The sequence below is a fragment of the Triticum urartu genome, chromosome 2A, assembly GCF_056163025.1.
Source record: "Triticum urartu cultivar PI428250 chromosome 2A, HENAU_Tu73, whole genome shotgun sequence".
NCBI classification, from domain to species: domain Eukaryota; kingdom Viridiplantae; phylum Streptophyta; class Magnoliopsida; order Poales; family Poaceae; genus Triticum; species Triticum urartu.
The window spans coordinates 87,906,986-87,926,687 of record NC_141874.1 but is presented as its reverse complement, the minus strand read 5'-3'; the positions used below and the strand labels follow the sequence as shown (position 1 = coordinate 87,926,687).

At 40.7% G+C, this 19,702-nt stretch overlaps 1 long non-coding RNA gene across 1 annotated transcript; it reads right to left on the bottom strand.

The window, feature by feature from the left end:
- Nucleotides 1-16,983: 16,983 nt before the first annotated feature.
- Nucleotides 16,984-19,702, bottom strand: LOC125535886 (uncharacterized). Its single transcript, XR_007294850.2, has 2 exons — nt 18,413-19,702; nt 16,984-17,586 (listed from the first exon to the last, which is right to left on the bottom strand). It is a non-coding gene; the product is annotated as an uncharacterized LOC125535886 (long non-coding RNA).

Sequence of the window (19,702 nt, the reverse complement as noted above, 5' to 3'; positions counted from 1 at the left end):
TTGTTTTCTGGCAGATCTGAAAATATGTCATCTCAAGATTTGGAAGGTGAGAGCTATGTTGCAGACTATACTACAAACTCCAAGGTTTACGGAGATGTGGAACATCATGGTTGGACCACAAAGGAAGAAGAAGAAGACTATGATCTGAAAGGGAATGAAGAGACAAGTTTGGATGAAGATGAAGTTCCATTACCCCAACCTGGGGACATGCACGTGGAATTCAAGAAGTCAAGTCTCCCTAATAAAGCAAAGAAACCTAAGATCCAGTTTATCCATTTTCATCTCTTGCAGGAAAACAAGCAGGAACTATGCAAGAAGATATTAAAGCTTGAGTAGGAGATCGACAAGTTGAGGGAAGAAAATTCCTTCCTCAAGCGTAAGCTGAGGAAGAAGATCGAACCTACTTCACCACCACCTTCATCATCTTCTCCAACAAAAGAGACTTGAGTTCATGGTATGGGCACTCCCCTTGGCTTCTGCTAAGCTTGGGGAGGTGCCTCGGTATTGTATCACCACCACTATTTTTGCTTTTATCTATTTTAGTTCAATCTTTAGTTACCCTTTGATCTAGTTGAATAAAAGTTTAGTTCTATCATTTCTTTTCGAGTGTTTTCTTGGTGATCTATCTATCGATGTAATTGTGTGTGAGATATATAATAAAAATTAGTTTGAGTTTTGTTTCTTCACTCTTTTGTTCCAATAAAAGAAAGGAAAATAATGAAAAAGATCATATGCTAATCTTACGGTAAGTAATGACACCACATAAGGAAAAGTATAAGTGGTAAAATTTATTAGAGATTGACAAACATAGCATTGTTCAATGATGAAATTCATGAAAGAATTAATAAGGGAAGAGAAGATTCACATGCAAATACACTATATTGGACATATTTTATGATTGTGCGTCCCTATTAAATATTTTGTGTCAAAATAGTCGACGTTGGAAAGGAAGACAATGTAATGATTTATGTTTGTTCATATTCACGTAGAAGTTATATTGTCATAGATCCTTTAACATGTGGTGCTTGCTCAATATCTTTTCTAGCCAAAAATTCCGCACTAAGTAGAGATACTACCTGTGCATCCAAAAGCCATTAACCCAAATCTTATTTTGAGAGTCCACCTTACATACCTATGGATTGAGTAAGATCCTTCAAGTAAGTTGTCATCGGTGCAATAAGGCAATAAAAATTGCTTCTAAATGTGTTGGATCATTTAGTGTAAGATAAAATTGAGCATTGTACAAACTTGTGATGGCAAAGTAATAAAAGCAGCGGACTTCATAATAATGGTTGCTATCATAAGGGGCAATATAAGGTGACGTTCTTTTGCATTAAGGAATTTGGTACACTAACAAATAAGTGCATGAAAACATGTGCTTCCCTCTGTGAAGGGCCTATCTTTTACTTCTATGCATTTACTTTTATGTAAGAGTCAAAAGTTTTCTTCCCTATTCCTTTTTATTTTCTGTTTTTGCAAGCATCATGTGGTGAGGAAACATCTAGGCACATATATCTAGTTGGATATGAGTAGGCATGAGTTATTATTGTTGGCATCACCCTTGAGGTGAATACGTTGGGAGGTGAAACTATAAGCCCTGATCTTTCTATGTGTCCGGTTGAAAGTTTTTGTTCATGGGTACGCTATGAGTGTTAGCAATTATAGAATATTAAATGATGGTTGGGTATGTGAACTTGCCTAAAGGCTCCGATACGTGACCCCTCCTAAAAATATGATGAATTGTAGTTTCAAAGTTGACTAAGAACATTGTTTGTTGGTTTTCAATAAGGTTTATGCTTTATACTTCAATGTTGTGACGAATTGTTACTTGTTCATGAGAAGTTGTACGATAAAAGTTGTTTGATAAAGTTTTATATTAAAATTTCTTTGTTGTTATAATAATATGCATGATGCTTCTCTGTCCGTATTTTATTTTTGTTGACACCTCTTTCTCTAATCATGTGGACATGTTTTTCGATTTCAGTTTTTGCTTGAGGACAAGCGAGGTCTAACCTTGGGGAGTTGATACTTCCATTTTGCATAATGTTTTCCTACTGTTATTGTTTTTATGCATAATAATGCTTTTTGGAGTTATCCTAATGCCTTTTCTTTCATAATATGCAAGGTTTACACAAAGATGGAGAATACCAGCAGCTGGAATTCTGGACCTAAAAAAGCTACGTCACAGTTATCTATTCTGCACATCTCCAAATGATCTGAAAATCTACGGAGAATGTTTTTGCAATATATAAAAAATACTGGAGCAAATAACTAACGGAGGAGACCCACCAAGTGGGCACAACACACCTGGGCGCGCCTTGGTGGGTTGTGCCTTCCTCGGCCCACCTCCGGTGCCCATCTTCTGGTATATAGGTCATTATGACCTAGAAAAAATACGGAGGGGACTTTCGGGATGAAGCGCCGCTGTCTGGAGGCGGAACTTGAGCAGGAGCACTTTTGCCCTCCGATGAAGCGATTCCGCCGGGGGAACTTCCCTCCCGGAGGGGGAAATCATCGCCATCGTCATCACCAACAACTCTCCCATCTTTGGGAGGGCCATCTCCATCAACATATTCAACAACACCATCTCCTCTCAAACCCTAGTTCATCTCTTGTGTTCAATCTTTGTACCGGAACCTTAGATTGGTACTTGTGGGTGACTAGTAATGTTGATTACATCTTGTAGTTGTTTACTATATGGTTTATTTGGAGGAAGATTATATGTTTAGATCCATTATGATATTTAATACCCCTATGATCTTGAGCATGATTATCATTTGTGAGTAGTTACTTTTGTTCTTGAGGTCACGGGAGAAGTCATGTTGCAAGTAATCATATGAACTTGATATGTGTTCAATATTTTGATGATATGTATGTTGTGATTCCCTTAGTGGTGTCATGTGAACGTCGACTACATGGCACTTCACCATATTTTGTCCTAAGGGGATGCATTGTGGAGTAGTTATTAGATGATGGGTTGCTAGAGTGACAGAAGATTAAACCCTAGTTTATGCGCTACTTCGTAAGGGACCAATTTGGATCGAAAAGTTTAATGCTATGGTTAGATTTTGTCTTAATACTTTTCTCGTAGTTGCGGATGCTTGCAAGGGGGTTAATCATAAGTAGGAGGTTTCTTCAAGTAAGAACAATACCTAAGCACCGGTCCACCCACATATCAAATTATTAAAGTAAAGTAGCGAACAAAAATCAAACCAACATGATGAAAGTGATATGATGAAATTCCCGTGTACCCACAACAACGCTTTGCTTGTCATAAGAGACTGTTTTGGCCTGTCCTTTGCCACAAAAGGATTGGGTTAACTTGCTGCACTTGATTTACTATTACCGTTACTTGCTCATTACAAATTATCTTGCTATCAAACTACTTGTTACTACTATTTCAATGCTTGCAGAAAATACCTTGCTGAAAACCACTTGTCATTTCCTTCTGCCCCTCGTTGGGTTCGACACTCTTACTTATTGTAAGGACTATGATTGATCCCCTATACTTGTGGTTCATCAGGGGGGCACCTGGTGAGCACAAGATACTAGGGCACGCCAGGCCCCCCAGGAGCGCCCTGGTGGGTTGTGCTCAACCCAGCCTACCTCCGGTGCCCATCTTCTGGTATGTAAGTCATTTTGACCTAGAAAAAATAAGGAAAGGACTTTCGGGACGGAACACCGCCCTCTCAAGGTGGAACTTGGGCAGGAGCACTTTTTCCCTCCGGTGTAGCGATTCCGCTGGGGGAACTTCGCTCCCGGAGGGGGAAATCGAAGCCATCGTCATCACCAACAAACCTCTCATCTTTGGGAGGGCAATCGCCATCAACATCTTCAACAGCACCATCTCCTCTCAAACCCTAGTTCATCTCTTGTGTTCTATGTTTGTACCGGAACCTTAGATTGATACTTGTGGGTGACTAGTAGTGTTGATTACATCTTGTAGTTGATTACTATATGGTTTATTTGGTGGAAGATTATATTTTCAGATCCATTATGCTATTTAATACCCCTCTGATTTTGAGCATGAATATCATTTGTGAGTATTTATTTTAGTTCTTGAGGTCACGGGAGAAGTGTTGCAAGTAATCATGTGAACTTGACATGTGTTCGATACTTTGATGATATGTATGTTGTGATTCCCTTAGTGGTGTCATGTGAACGTCGACTACATGGCACTTCATCATCTTTGGGCCTAAGGGAATGCATTGTGGAGTAGTTATTAGATGATGTGTTGCTAGAGTGACAGAAGCTTAAACCGTAGTTTATGCGCTACTTTGTAAGGGACCGATTTGGATCCAAATGTTTAATGCTATGGTTAGATTTTATCTCAATACTTTTCTCATAGTTGCGGATGCGTGCGAGGGGTTTAATCATAAGTGGGAGGTTTGTTCAAGTAAGAACAGGACCCAAGCACCGGTCCTCCCACATATCAAATTATCAAAGTAGCGAATGCAAATCAAACCAACATGATGAAAGTGACTAGATGAAATTCCCGCGTGCCTTCAAGAACACTTTGCTTATTATAAGAGACCGTTTTGGCCTGTCCTTTGCCACAAAAGGATTGGGCTACCTTGTTGCACTTTATTTACCATTATCGTTACTTGTCCGTTACAAATTATCTTGCTATCAAACTACCAGTTGCCGACTATTTCAGTGCTTGCAGAAAATACCTTGCTGAAAACCACTTGTCATTTCCTTCTGCTCCTCATTGGGATCGACACTCTTAATTACCGAAAGGACTATGATTGATCCCCTATACTTGTGGGTCTTCAGCTTGTTGTGGCTGGAAAACATGTCCCCCATTGACAAACTAATCTCCTTCATCATCGTCAGGATGGACATGGACTACTAACCCATTGCTCCACTCTTGACGTCTGCTCTGACCCCCTCACCATCGACGACCTGTTCGCCATGGTGGCTAGCTTCTACTAGTGTGATTAACTTTTTCATGGGACGGGTGCTGGCTACTTCATTGGTGAACACTCACGATGGTCTTTCAAAGGGGTACGGAGGCGGTCTAACAACAAAGGAGGGGGTGATCGCGGAGGCTACAATAACGACAATGGTCAAGGCCAGGGCGACGGTGGCTATGGAGGCGGCCACGACGGTGACTATGGCGGAGGCTACAACATCCAAAACTAGGGTAATTGTAGGCGCCCCTACTACTACAACAACACTAGTCGTCATGGTGGTGGCCGCTCCTCTTAACAAGTACTGAAGCATAATTGCACTCACATTTATAAGTTAAATGCCCTTCGATTCTACAAACATCACAAGTGATTGGATATTCTTCGCGTATTAGCGATGACCACTTGTCCAATATTTGGAGAAATTCTTGTATCTTCTCAGCATTGATAGCCAATGGTGGGCTTGTGTCTCTCTTGTCTTCCATTGCAGATTTCGTCTATTTATTGAGAGAAATCTCGAAAGGCATTATTAGTAATTTTTATTTTCGGGCGGTTTAAAGAAAAAAGAGTAAGATAATAGCAACGAAAAAAATGAATTACATGCGAGTAGGTAGGTAATGACCACTATTTTCCCTAGCAATGGCGCCAGAAAATGCTAGATGTCCTATAAGTGCATAGGGATTTGTAGCACTTCCATGGTAAGTAAGGTTTAGATTTCGTCTATTTATTGAGAGAAATCTCGGAAGGCATTATTAGTAATTTTTATTTTCGGGCGGTTTAAAGAAAAAAGAGTAAGATAATAGCAACGAACAAAATGAATTACATGCGAGTAGGTAGGTAATGACCACTATTTTCCCTAGCAATGGCGCCAGAAAATGCTAGATGTCCTATAAGTGCATAGGGATTTGTAGCACTTCCATGGTAAGTAAGGTTTGTCGATCTCACAGGGAGTGAATAAGAAGGCGTCACAAACCCCATAGGTATGTTGCCACTTACGCAGTTCTGTACATACCCAAACCGGAGTTTGAAAATAGTCTACTCTATCGGTTGCTAGGGAAATGGATGATGGTGCTTTAGAAGTACACCATTCTCGAGGGTTCAGAAATCATCACTACTAATATGAACTATTGTATCTCTAATCCACTCTTCATGTGCATAAGTGGACGGTTCCTGGTACAGAAAATGATCTACTCTAGGTAGACTTCATACCACATATGCCACCAACTGTAGTTTTCCCATGCCAATTATCAGTAGGTTAAGGGTTTCCCCATGAATGCAGTCAGATGTGAGTTTCCGGGTTACTCCCCTACCAACTGCAACATGCAAATAAAGAGGCTTTTACTATCACCTCGAATTACCTCAAATCCTAGTGTAGAGTAGCGGCAGTAGTATACTTCATAGACAATCATGGCGATAATGCGAGTGAGGCCTCCTCTTAACCTTCGTGAAGGCTACTAACTCCAACATGAACAAGAAGACAAATGATCACATCAATTAATCATATAGAGTTCATCCATATTACTGAGAACTAATACAACTAGTCAAACATGTAAACGAACAACAGAAAAGGGAGGGTCAGGTTACAAGCCGGCATTGATCCGGTGAATGGAGAAGGCATGGCGATGCTGGCGGCAATGGCATCGGTAATTGTGGAGAAGGGGGCAACTCCGATGGAGGCGGTGCGATGGAGATGGTGCCGACCCGAAGGGCGGTGTGTGTGGTGGCGGAGCCTCCTCTTCTTTATATTGATCTTGTCCCTTCTTCTATGGAGGTGGAGTTGGGGCAGTAATGGAGGTGATGAAGACTGATCTTGGATGAATGACTGATGACGATGGCGGCTAGGTTTGGAGATGTATTTATAAGAGTTTTCCCCAAACCTCCTTCATAGATGTAGGGTCTCTCCTTTGATCCAAGGGACCAAGATGAGTCAAATCCTCTCCCAAACCCTTCCTTTTCAGCCAAGGATCATGAGGGAACAAATTGGGACAAAATCAGTGCAGAATCTCGTTTCAAAGGACAACTTTCGGGCCTATCTGCACTTGGTACACATCGAGGCCTCCTTCGGTATATAAGTCGTGATTTCTTCATATGAACTCTTATGTTTGACGTTTTTGGACTCGTTGGAACCATGTGAGCGACACCAACACCCCGGTGGTATTAGATATTGATTTGGAGTATTTTTGGAAAATGAAAATTTTGTCATCCCAAATTCCAAGTCTTTTTTTAAAGGACAACGGTAGGGGAAGTCCCCCATAGTGAGTTTTTTTAAGTAATAAGAACCCAAATTCGCGCCCGTGAGGACTTGAACCTGGGTGGCTGGGTTGTACGTCCACTCCCCTAGCCAAGTGAGATAGGCTCACTTCCTGTAATTCCAAGTCTTGTGCCCCGAAGTCCCCATACTGAAATCATCTTTGGCATTTTCATCTTGCTTTGTCGTAGGTTGCTCCAAAACACCTATAGACACAACAAAACAAATGAAACTAACAAACACTAATTGTGCAATGCTTGATAACCCACAAGTATAGGGGATCGCAACAGCTTTCGAGGGTAGAGATTCAACCCAAATTTATTGATTCGACACAAGGGGAGCCAAAGAATATTCTCAAGTATTAGCAGCTGAGTTGTCAATTCAACCACACCTGGAAACTTAGTATCTGCAGCAAAGTGTTCAGTAGCAAAGTAATATGATAGTGATGGTAAGGTAACAATAGAGTAATGAAAGCAAAGTAATTTTTTGGTATTTTATAGTGATTGTAACAATAACAATGGGAAAGTAAATAAGCGTAAACCAGTATATGGAAAGCTTGTAGGCATTGGATCAATGATGGATAATTATGCCGGATGTGGTTCATCATGTAACAGTCATAACATAGGGTGACACAGAACTAGCTCCAATTTGTCAATGTAATGTAGGCATGTATTCCGAATATAGTCATACGTGCTTATGGAAAAGAACTTGCATGACATCTTTTGTCCTACCCTCCCGTGGCAGCGGGGTCCTAATGGAAACTAAGGGATGTTAAGGCCTCCTTTTAATAGAGAACCAGAACAAAGCATTAGCACATAGTGAATACATGATCTCCTCAAACTATGGTCATCACCGGTAAGTATCCCAATTATTGTCACTTCGGGGTTAATGGATCATAACACATAATAGGTGACTATAGACTTGCAAGATAGGATCTAGAACTCTCATATATTGATGAAAACATAATAGGTTCAGATCTGAAATCATGGCACTCGGGCCCTAGTGACAAGCATTAAGCATAGCAAAGTCATAGCAACATCAATCTCAGAACATAGTGGATACTAGGGATCAAACCCTAACAAAACTAACTCGATTACATGGTGAATCTCATCCAACCCATCACCGTCCAGCAAGCCTACGATGGAATTACTCACGCACAGCGATGAGCATCATGAAATTGGTGATGGAGGATGGTTGATGATGACGACGGCGACGAATCCCCCTCTCCGGAGCCCCGAACAGACTCCAGATCAGCCCTCCCGAGAGGTTTTAGGGCTTGGCGGCGGCTTCGTATCGTAAAACGTGATGATTTCTTCTCTCTTATTTTTTTCTCCCCGAAAGCAGTTATATAGAGTTGGAGTTGGAGTCGGGAGGTCTCCAGGGGGCCCACGAGGTAGGGGGCGCACCCTAGGGGGGCGCCCCCCACCCTCGTGAGAAGGGTGTGGACCCCCTGGTCTTCATCTTTGGCGAGGATTTTTTATTATTTATTGTAAGATATTCCGTGGAGTTTCAGGTCATTCCGAGAACTTTTGTTTTCTGTACATAAAACAACATCATGGCAATTCTGGTGAAAACATCGTCAGTCCGGGTTAGTTCCATTCAAATCATACAAGTTATAGTCCAAAACAAGGGCAAAATTGTTTGGAAAAGTAGATACGACGGAGACGTATCAACTCCCCCAAGCTTAAACCCTTGCTTGTCCTCAAGCAATTCAGATGACAAACTGAAAGAAATAAAGAAAAACTTTTACAAACTCTGTTTGCTCTTGTTGTTGTAAATATGTCAAGCTAGCATTCAAGTTTTCAGCAAAGATTATAACTAACCACATTTGCAATAATTCTCAGGTCTCATGATTACCCATATCAATAGCATAATCAACTAGCAAGCCATAATAATAAATCTCGGATGACAACACTTTCTCAAAACAATCATAATATGATATAACAAGATGGTATCTCGCTAGCCCTTTCTGAGACCGCAAAACATAAATGCAGAGCACCTTTAAAGATCCAGGACTGACTAGACATTGTAATTCATGGTAAAAGAGATCCAATCATAGTCGCACCCAATATAAACTAACAATAATGAATGCAAATGACAGTTGCGCTCTCCAGCTAGTGCTTTTTAATAAGAGGGTGATGAATCAACATAAAAGTAAATATATAGGCCCTTCACAGAGGGAAGCAGGGATTTGTAGAGGTGCCAGAGCTCGGTTTTGAAATAGAGGTGAATAACATTTTGAGCGGTATACTTTCATTGTCAACATAACAACCAAGAGATGGCGATATCTTCCATGCTACACACATTATAGGTGGTTCCCAAACAGAATGGTAAAGTTTATACTCCCCCTCCACCAACAAACATCAATCCATGGCTTGCTCGAAACAACGAGTGCCTCCAACATACATCAGGTCCCAGGGGGAGTTTTGTTTGCAATTATTTTGATTTAGTTTGCATAAAGCATGGGACTGGGCATCCCGGTGACCAGCCATTTATCTCGTGAGTGAGGAGCGGAGTCCACTCCTCTTGAGAATAACCCGCCTAACATGGAAGATACAGACAGCCCTAGTTGATACATGAGCTATTCGAGCATATAAAACAGGATGATTATTTGAAGGTTTAGAGTTTGGCACATACAAATTTACTTGGAACGGCAGGTAGATACCGCATATAGGAAGGTATAGTGGACTCATGTGGAATAACTTTGGGGTTTAAGGAGTTTGGATGCACAAGCAGTATTCCCGCTTAGTACAGGTGAAGGCTAGCAAAAGACTGGGAAGCGACCAACTAGAGAGCGACAACAGCCATGTACATGCATTAAAATTAATAAACATTGGATGCAAGCATGAGTAGGATATAATCCACCATGAACATAAATATCATGAAGGCTATGTTGATTTGTTTCAACTACATGCGTGAACATGTGGCAAGTCAAGTCACTTAATCATTCAGAGGAGGATACCACCCTATCATACCACATCATAACCATTTTAATAGCATGTTGGCACGCAAGGTAAACCATTATAACTCATAGCTAATCAAGCATGGCACAAGCAACTATGATCTCTAATTGTCATTGCAAACATGTTTATTCATAACAAGCTGAATCAAGAACGATGAACTCATCATATTTACAAAAACAAAAGAGGTTGAGTTCGTACCAGCTTTTCTCATCTCAGTCAGTCCATCATATATCATCATAATTGCCTTTCACTTGCACGACCAAACGATGTGAATAATAATAAGAGTGCACGTGCATTGGACTAAGCTGGAATCTGTGAGCATTCAATAAACAGGAGAAGACAAAGCAATATGGGCTCTTTTGTTAGATAAACAATAATGCATATAAGAGCCATTTCAACAATTTTAATCATGGCCTTCTCCTACTGACCCCCCAAAAAAGAAAAGAAACAAAACTATTTACACGGGAAAGCTCCCAACAAGCAAAAGAAGAACAGGAAATATTTTTGGGTTTTCTTTTTAGTTAATACTACAAGCATGGAAAGTAAATTAATTAAAAGCTACAACTAATTTTTTTTGGTTTTTTCTTAAGGTTTATTAAACACACAAGAAGAAAGCATAAAAGAAAATAAACTAGCATGGATGATACATGAAAAAGTATGAGCACCGACATCTAGCAATGAGTGTGTGTGAACATAAATGTAATGTCGGTGGGAAATACGTACTCCCCAAGCTTAGGCTTTTGGCCTAAGTTGGTTTATGGCCACGGCTGGCCTGGCTGATATCCATAATAATAGTTGGGGTCATACTGCGATGAGGAAGAAGAAGGCTCCGATTGCCACTGGCTGACAATCATCTCCGGATCCCACTGATAGTTAGACTGTCATGAAGGATCAAATTGTGGTTCAGGTTCTGGCTCCTCGACTGGTGTAGGGTTCCGGTTGGCGTGGATAGCCGTCAACGGAACAAGGTACGTGCCTACAGTCAAATCAAACAAAGCAGGAGCAGGCAAGGTAATAGTCTCAGGATGATGTTTATTAAAGAACAATTGATATATAAGCTCTCCTGCCTTATTCTTAACAATAAAATCATGTGCCACCATACTTTTATAATCTAAATAAACACGGGGCAGCACTTTTTCTTCCTTCTCAGCATGCCTAATAGGAATGTTAAAATGTGCAGCTAGGCGTGTAGCATAGATGCCTCCAAAGATGGGACCCTTAGTACGGTTCATACTTAACCGTCTAGCAATAATGCTGCCCATACTAAAAGTGTTATCACTGTATAAACCTTGGAGCAAAATAATAATATCAGGGATACTAAGGTTTCCACAGTTTCCACGACCAATTAAGCAACGACTAGCAAATAATGCAAAGTAACATAAGACAGGAAAATGTATGCTAGTGATTCGTGCATCGGAAACCTTCCTAGTTTCCCCTAAAGTGATAGTATTAATAAATCCCTCCACATCATCATGATGTGGTTCTTCTGTCTTGCCCCCAAAAGGGACTAAACAAATCCGACAGAAATCATAAAGTGACATCTCCTTATGCTCATCATATAAATGAAACTCCACCGTAGGTGGTGAGTTCCTAGAATGAAAATGAAAGTTTTGCACAAAGGTATTTGTGAGTAAGAGATACTGATCACATTGGTCGTGGAGGAAAGCGGTGAGGCCTGCATTATGAGCCAATTCATGAAAATATTCATAAATCTCGACTGCTCTCAAGAAATCCTCGGAAGGCCATTCACACGCCCGAACCTCCGCGGTGCACGGCAAATTATACTTAGGCTTCGGTGCCTTTTCCTTCGAGCTTTGGCTCGATGAGCCCCTCAATAATCTCCTCATCATTTTCTGAAAAATTCTGAAATTTTTAGTAACTTCGAAATAAAAGTAAACCAAACTCAGTAATATTGATAGTAACTACTCCTACAAGTGCCTAGAGCCTATATCATGCATCAAAACTACTTTTGACCATATAAATTTGACATGCAAGCTCAAGAACAGGGTCACCTAAGAAGCAAAAATCTGCAATGAATAAAGCACTAGAAAAAAACTGATTGGACCAATGGAGGAGTCACATACCAAGGAACAATCTCCCCAAACAGTTTTGTGAGAGGTGCTTTGAGCAAGGAGATCGAAAATGGCAGCAAAGAGGGCTGGAACTCGTGCTTGAGTTGGTTTTTCGTGTTTGTGGGAGGAAGATGAAGTGTGTGGGTGCAGGAATAGTGGAGGAGGGACATCGTGGGCCCACGAGGCAGGGGGCGCGCCCTCCACCCTCGTGGCAAGGTGGTTGGCCCCCCTGGTGTGTTCTTTGCACCATAAATCCTCAAATATTCTAAAAAAATCATATTTAATTTTCAGGGCATTTGGAGAACTTTTATTTTTGAGGTATTTTTATATTGCATGGATAATCAGATAACAGACAGAAAATTATTTATTTTGTTTTATTTCAACTAAATAACAGAAAGTATAGAGAGGGCATAGAAGGTTGTGCTTCTAGTTTCATCCATCTCATGCTCGTCAAAAGGAATCCACTAACAAGGTTGATCAAGTCGTGTTAACAAACTCATTCCGATTAACATGAAACCGAAGAAATTTCGAATAACACTAGGTTACCTCAACGGGGATATGCACATCCCCAATAATAAGTATATCATATTTCTTCTTGACAGTAGGAAGAGGAAATTCAAAACCTCCAAATATAATCGACGGAATTTTTCCGATAGAATTGATACTATGAACTTGAGGTTGTTTCCTCGGAAAGTGTACAGTATGATCATTACCGTTAACATGAAAAGTGACATTGCCTTTGTTGCAATCAATAATAGCCGCTGCAGTATTAAGAAAGGGTCTTGCAAGAATAATAGACATACTATCGTCCTCGGGAATATCAAGAATAACAAAGTCCGTTAAAATAGTAAGTTTGCAACCACAATAGGCACGTCCTCACAAATACTGACAGGTATAGCAGTTGATTTATCAGCCATTTGCAAAGATATTTCAGTAGGTGTCAACTTATTCAAGTCAAGTCTACGATATAAAGAGAGAGGCATAACACTAACACCGGCTCCAAGATCACATAAAGCAGTTTTAACATAGTTTCTTCTAATAGAGCATGGTATAGTAGGTACTCCTGGATCTCCAAGTTTCTTTGGTATTCCACCCTTAAAAGTATAATTAGCAAGCATGGTGGAAATTTCAGCTTCCGGTATCTTTCTCTTATTTGTAATAATATCTTTCATATACTTAGCATAAGGATTGGTTTTGAGCATATCAGTCAATCGCATACGCAAAAAGATAGGTCTAATCATTTCAGCAAAGCGCTCAAAATCCTCATCATCCTTTTTCTTGGATGGTTTGGGAGGAAAAGGCATGGGTTTCTGAACCCAAGGCTCTCTTTCTTTACCATGTTTCCTAGCAACAAAGTCTTTCTTATCATAACGTTGATTCTTTGATTGTGGGTTATGAAGATCAACAGCAGGTTCAATTTCTACATCATTATCATTACTAGGTTGAGCATTATTATGAACATCATCATTAACATTTTCATTAGGTTCATGTTCATTGCCAGATTGTGTTTCAACATCAGATATAGAGATATCATTTGGATTATTAGGTGGTTCAACAATAGGTTCACTAGAAGTTTGCACAGTTCTATCATTTTTATTTTTTCTTCCTTTTTGAAGAACTAGGTGCATCAATTTTATTTCTCTGAGAATCTTGCTCAATTCTCTTAGGGTGGCCTTCAGGATACAAAGGTTCCTGAGTCATTCTACCAGTTCTAGTAGCCACTTTAACAGCATAATTATTTTTCTTACTATTCATCTCATTGAGCAATTCCTTTTGAGCTTTAAGTACTTGTTCTACTTGAGTGGTAACCATAGAAGCATGTTTGCTAACAAGTTTAAGTTCACCTCTAATATTAGCCATATAATCACCCAAGTATTTAATCATATCAGCATCTTGTTTTAATTGTCTACCAAAATAAGCATTGAAGTCTTCTTGTTTAATCATAAAATTATCAAACTCATCCAAGCATTGGCTAGCAATTTTTGCAGGAGGGATCTCAGCTTTATCATATCTATAGAGAGAATTTACCTTTACTACCTGTGTTGGGTTATCGAGGTCTGGAGGTTCTTCAATAAATAAAGGATTAAGATCATATGTTTCTTCAACAGGCGGTAAATTAAGCCCATGTATTTCTTCAATAGGAGGTAAATTCTTAACATGTTCAGCTTTAATACCTTTTTCTTTCATAGATTTCTTTGCCTCTTGCATATCTTCGGGACTGAGAAATAGAATACCTCTCTTCTTCGGAGTTGGTTTAGGAGTAGGATCATTAATTGGAGCAGGGGCTGGCTCAGGAGCTGGCTCAGAAGGTGCCCAATTATTTTCATTTGTCAACATAGTATTCAATAAGATTTCAGCTTCATCCGGTGTTCTTTCCCTGAAAAGAGAACCAACACAACTATCCAGGTAATCTCTGGAAGCATCGGTTAGTCCATTGTAAAAGATATCAAGTATTTCATTTTTCTTAAGAGGATGATCAGGCAAAGCATTAAGTAACTTGAGAAGCCTCCCCCAAGCTTGTGGGAGACTCTCTTCTTTAATTTGCACAAAGTTGTATATTTCCTTTAAAGCAGCTTGTTTTTTATGAGCAGGGAAATATTTAGCAGAGTAGTAATAGATCATATCCTGGGGACTACGCACACAACCAGGATCAAGAGAATTAAACTATATCTTAGCATCACCCTTTAATGAGAACGGAAATATTTTAAGGATGTAAAAGTAACGAGTTCTCTCATCTTTAGTAAACAGGGTAGCTATATCATTCAATTTAGTAAGATGTGCCACAACGGTTTCAGATTCATAACCATGAAAAGGATCAGATTCAACCAAAGTAATTATATCAGGATCAACAAAGAATTCATAATCCTTATCAGCAACACAGATAGGTGAAGTAGCAAAAGCAGGGTCAGGTCTCATCCTAGCATTTAGAGATTGCTTATTCCATTTAGCTAATAAACTTTTGAGTTCATATCTATCTTTGCAAGCTAAAATAGCTAAAGTAGCTTCTTGATCAAATAAATAACCCTCGGGAATAACAAGTGATTCTTTTTCGTCACTTTCATCTTCATAATCAGATTCAATATTTTCAAACTCTCTAGCCCTAGCAAGTCGTTCCTCAAGAAAATCACTAAGTGGCATAGTAGTATCAGGCATAGAGGAGTTTCATCATAAGTATCATGTATAGTAGAAGTAGCATCATCAATAACATGCGACATATCAGAACGAATAGCAGAAGCAGTTTTAGGTGTCGCAAGCTTACTCATAACAGAAGGTGAATCAAGTGCAGAGCTAGATGGCATTTCCTTACCTCCCCTCGTAGTTGAGGGATAGATCTTGGTTTTTGGATCTCTCAAGTTCTTCATAATGATAAGCAGATATAAATCCCAAGTGACTCAAAGAATAGAGCTAATCTCCCCGGCAACGGCGCCAGAAATTAGTCTTGATAACCCACAAGTATAGGGGATCGCAACAGCTTTCGAGGATAGAGTATTCAACCCAAATTTATTGATTCGACACAAGGGGAGCCAAAGAATATTCTCAAGTATTAGCAGCTGAGTTGTCAATTCAACCACGCCTGGAAACTTAGTATCTGTAGCAAAGTGTTTAGTAGCAAAGTAATATGATAGTGATGGTAACGGTAATAAAAGAGTAAAGATAGCAAAGTAATGTTTTTGGTATTTTGTAGTGATTGTAACAATAACAACGGGGAAGTAAATAAGCGTAAACCAGTATATGGAAAGCTCGTAGGCATTGGATCAATGATGGATAATTATGTCGGATGCGGTTCATCATATAACAGTCATAACATAGGGTGACACAGAACTAGCTCCAATTCGTCAATGTAATGTAGGCATGTATTCCAAATATTGTCATACGTGCTTATGAAAAAGAACTTGCATGACATCTTTTGTCCTACCCTCCCGTGGCAGTGGGGTCCTAATGGAAACTGTCGGTGTCAAAACCGGCGGATCTCGGGTAGGGGGTCCCGAACTGTGCGTCTAGGCGGATGGTAACAGGAGACGGGGGATACCCAGGTCCGGGCCCTCTCGATGGAGGTAAAACCCTACTCCTGCTTGATTGATCTTGATGATATGAGTATTACAAGAGTTGATCTACCACGAGACTGAAGAGGCTAAACCCTAGAAGCTAGCCTATGTTATGATTGTTGTTGTTGGTCCTACGGACTAAACCCTCCGGTTTATATAGACACCGGAGGGGGCTAGGGTTACACAGAGTCGATTACAAGGAAGGAGATCTACATATCCGTACTGCCAAGCTTGCCTTCCACGCCAAGGAGAGTCCCATCCAGACACGAGACGAAGTTTTCAATCTTGTATCCTCATAGTCCAACAGTCCGGCCAAAGGATATAGTCCGGCTGTCCGAATACCCCCTAATCCAGGACTCCCTCAGTAGCCCCTAAACCAGGCTTCAATGACCATGAGTCCGGCGCGCAGATTGTCTTCGGCATTGCAAGGCGGTTTCCTCCTCCGAATACTTCATAGAAGATTTTGAACACGAGGATTGTGTCCGGCTCTGCAAAACAAGTTCCACATACTATAAAAACCCTCAAAATTAGATAACGATATTTTTGACGGCGTCAGAATACATCAGTCTCACAAGGCATAATCAGTTGAATGATTACAACTAACGACAACACCATTATTAAAAAAATATGCAGCCAAAAATTTAGTATGTAGCCTTCTACAATGTTTCTTCCCCAAACCTTCTTATAGTTTGCAAATTTAGAGTTGAACTTTGTCTCATTTTACACACAGAAGAAGCAATGTAAAAACCCTCAAACAAATATAACGGTCTTTTTGATGATAGTAGGATACATCCATATTGCTAAATACATATTAGAATCGCCACAAACAACATCCAGGATATTGATCTTAATTTGGATCACAACCAATCTTTGATGAGCTTTTTACAATGTTTCTTGAGCCCAATGTAAAATTAAAATTTTACAAACAACTAATAGGCCATATACTTAGGCATGAAGAAAATGCCAACTAATGTCCAACCAAGCACTACACACTTGTCCATTTTACAGCTCACATGATTACAAGTGGAGCCTTGCATGCGCATGCAACCATGCATGCCAGCCACCTGCTCCATTTTACCAAACCGACATAGCATCCTCCACTACTATAAATAGCAGCCTGCACCTTTCACCTTTCACTTCCTCTACTGCACACAACACACACAAGAGAGAGAACCAAGCTCTTCCCACCATCCCCATCCACTCTTTTGGTCGAATGCCGAGTTGCGATCAGGTACTATTCAAGTACCTTGCTTTTGCAGCTCTGTTTGCTTGATGCTTGGCACCTTGATCCATCTTTACCTTTGCTTAGAACATGAACACCTAATCTTCTGGACTCTAGTTACCTTGCTGTAAAAAGAGAAACAATAGTTAGTGAAAAAAAACATAAAGTAGATGGAGGAAAACAAAGACATTGCAGTTTTGTGATTCATGTGTAGCTGTAAAAGAAAATCTATGTTTGTGTTCATCTCTACCTTGTATTAGATCTGACATGCTAAGAATTAAATCTTAGAAATTAACCCATTATTAAGATTGCATGTGTAGCTTTGGGGCCAGACAATCTGTGTATGCTACTTGACCACTATCATTTTCAGTAAACATTGGTTGGTTAATGTTCTGTTAAGAAATAAATCTCAAGATGGTATGTCTCACTTGCACATACCCTGTACCGGAAAATAACCCATTTAACTTTTGCACAAATGAAATCTTGCTAGAATATCTCAACTCATTTTTTTCCGGTTTCCCTTAGTATAATTTGAGTCTATCAATGTTGCTGTTCACTTGGTTGTTTGTGGGGTTCAGAGAGGAGTGTGCGCGCACACACAGTAGGAATACTTAGATTTAATTTGTGGCAGCACCTAACCATCACAAGCAATTAACTTGCCACCCATAGATTTGTAGTAAGCCTTTAACAGTGGGGATTCACTGGTTAATTCCTAGTTTTGAGCTTAATAAAAAGAATCATAGTAGTGCAGGGATAGCATAGTACAGCCAAAAATAATGATAAACAATATGGAGCAGATCTGCAGACCACGTCCACACCACAAGAGTAAAGCTTGATTAATTCCTTGGTCTTGAGATTAACAAGAAGCATGGCAGTAAGGGGAGTCACGGCACAAACACTTGTAGTAGAAGCAAGAACACTGCACAGAGAGGAATTTGGACTGGCACTTACACTAGTAGCAGTAGACAAAGGCGAGCCGGGCGCTGGTAGCGGCCATGTTGCCGGAGCCGCGCCGGTGAAGCCGCTCGCACCTGACGGCCGTAGTTGCACGCCTCATGCGTGCAGCTCTGCTGGAGGAAGATGTAGGCATGGAGACGTCGTTGCCGCTGCAGCCGGTGGCAAGCCCACCGGACCTGGATCAGGCGGCGCTAGGATTGAGTGGTGGCGACGTTTTTGGCGGCGGCGGATCAAATAAATAGGGGGATATGATAGAGGGAGACGAGGAGAATCTGTAGGTATCTGCCGTGTCGCCGGAGATGCCCGGACGGGGCAGATCGAGGCGACGGCGGCCGTGCTCTGTTCTTGGGGGAGAGAGAGAGAGGTGAGTGGGCTGGTTCTGTTCGTGGGACAACAAGAAGTTAAGTAGTCTCTCTGGATAGACACGGGCCTTAACCAGCGAAGTACTAGTAGTACAGTACTGGGCTACTGTTCTTTTTACTTATCATTTCTTTTACCACTCTCTGGACTGGATGACATACGTGCATGCTACTCTGTTTTGGATGGCTTAATGCATTTTATCTCTCAATGGAACACTAGGACGTATCACCACTTAGTTAATTACATGTGGCTTGCTCAACACGGCCGTGTTGCTGGATGTTAGATTTTTAATTAGGAAAATAAATAATAATAATATAAACATGTTCCTGAAATAATTATCAGGAGTCGATCTTGGACCCGTAGGAGCCACGTCTGGTGGTTCCGAGTTGATCGAAGCACTATCCGGCAAGTCGTCATCTCCTTGACCATGTCTTGATAAATGTTTTCCGGGCTATGGGTCATTTCTAAAATTTTGCATAAGAATTAAAAATAAATATTTTTCATAAATGAAATGAGATTTGGATCAGGTGGATCCACTAATTTGGCAATTGGACCAGATCAGGTGAAGTATCTGTATTAAGTAGTTGTGACCTGGGCAGGGCTACATTATAAATAAATATTTGGTGGGTAGGGGAGCTTATGTTGGTGAAGGCAACCCGGGTAGGGTTGGCTTGGATGGCGGGCTCCTCTACATAGGGTATCACATTAGGACACAACCAACTGGCGCTTACTTCAAAAGTGGCGCAAATCGTACTGACCATAGACCTGGAATGGGACGAGCTGAACCGACTACCCATGCCAAGTAGCTGCCTCTGCATGGGTGAGAAGGTGGCTGTAGCCGGGTAGGTACAGTCACCCTAGGGCGGGACCGCCGGTCAGGGGTCTCGACCCGCGGGCCTTTAGTAAGGCAAGGTGGAAAAGCAG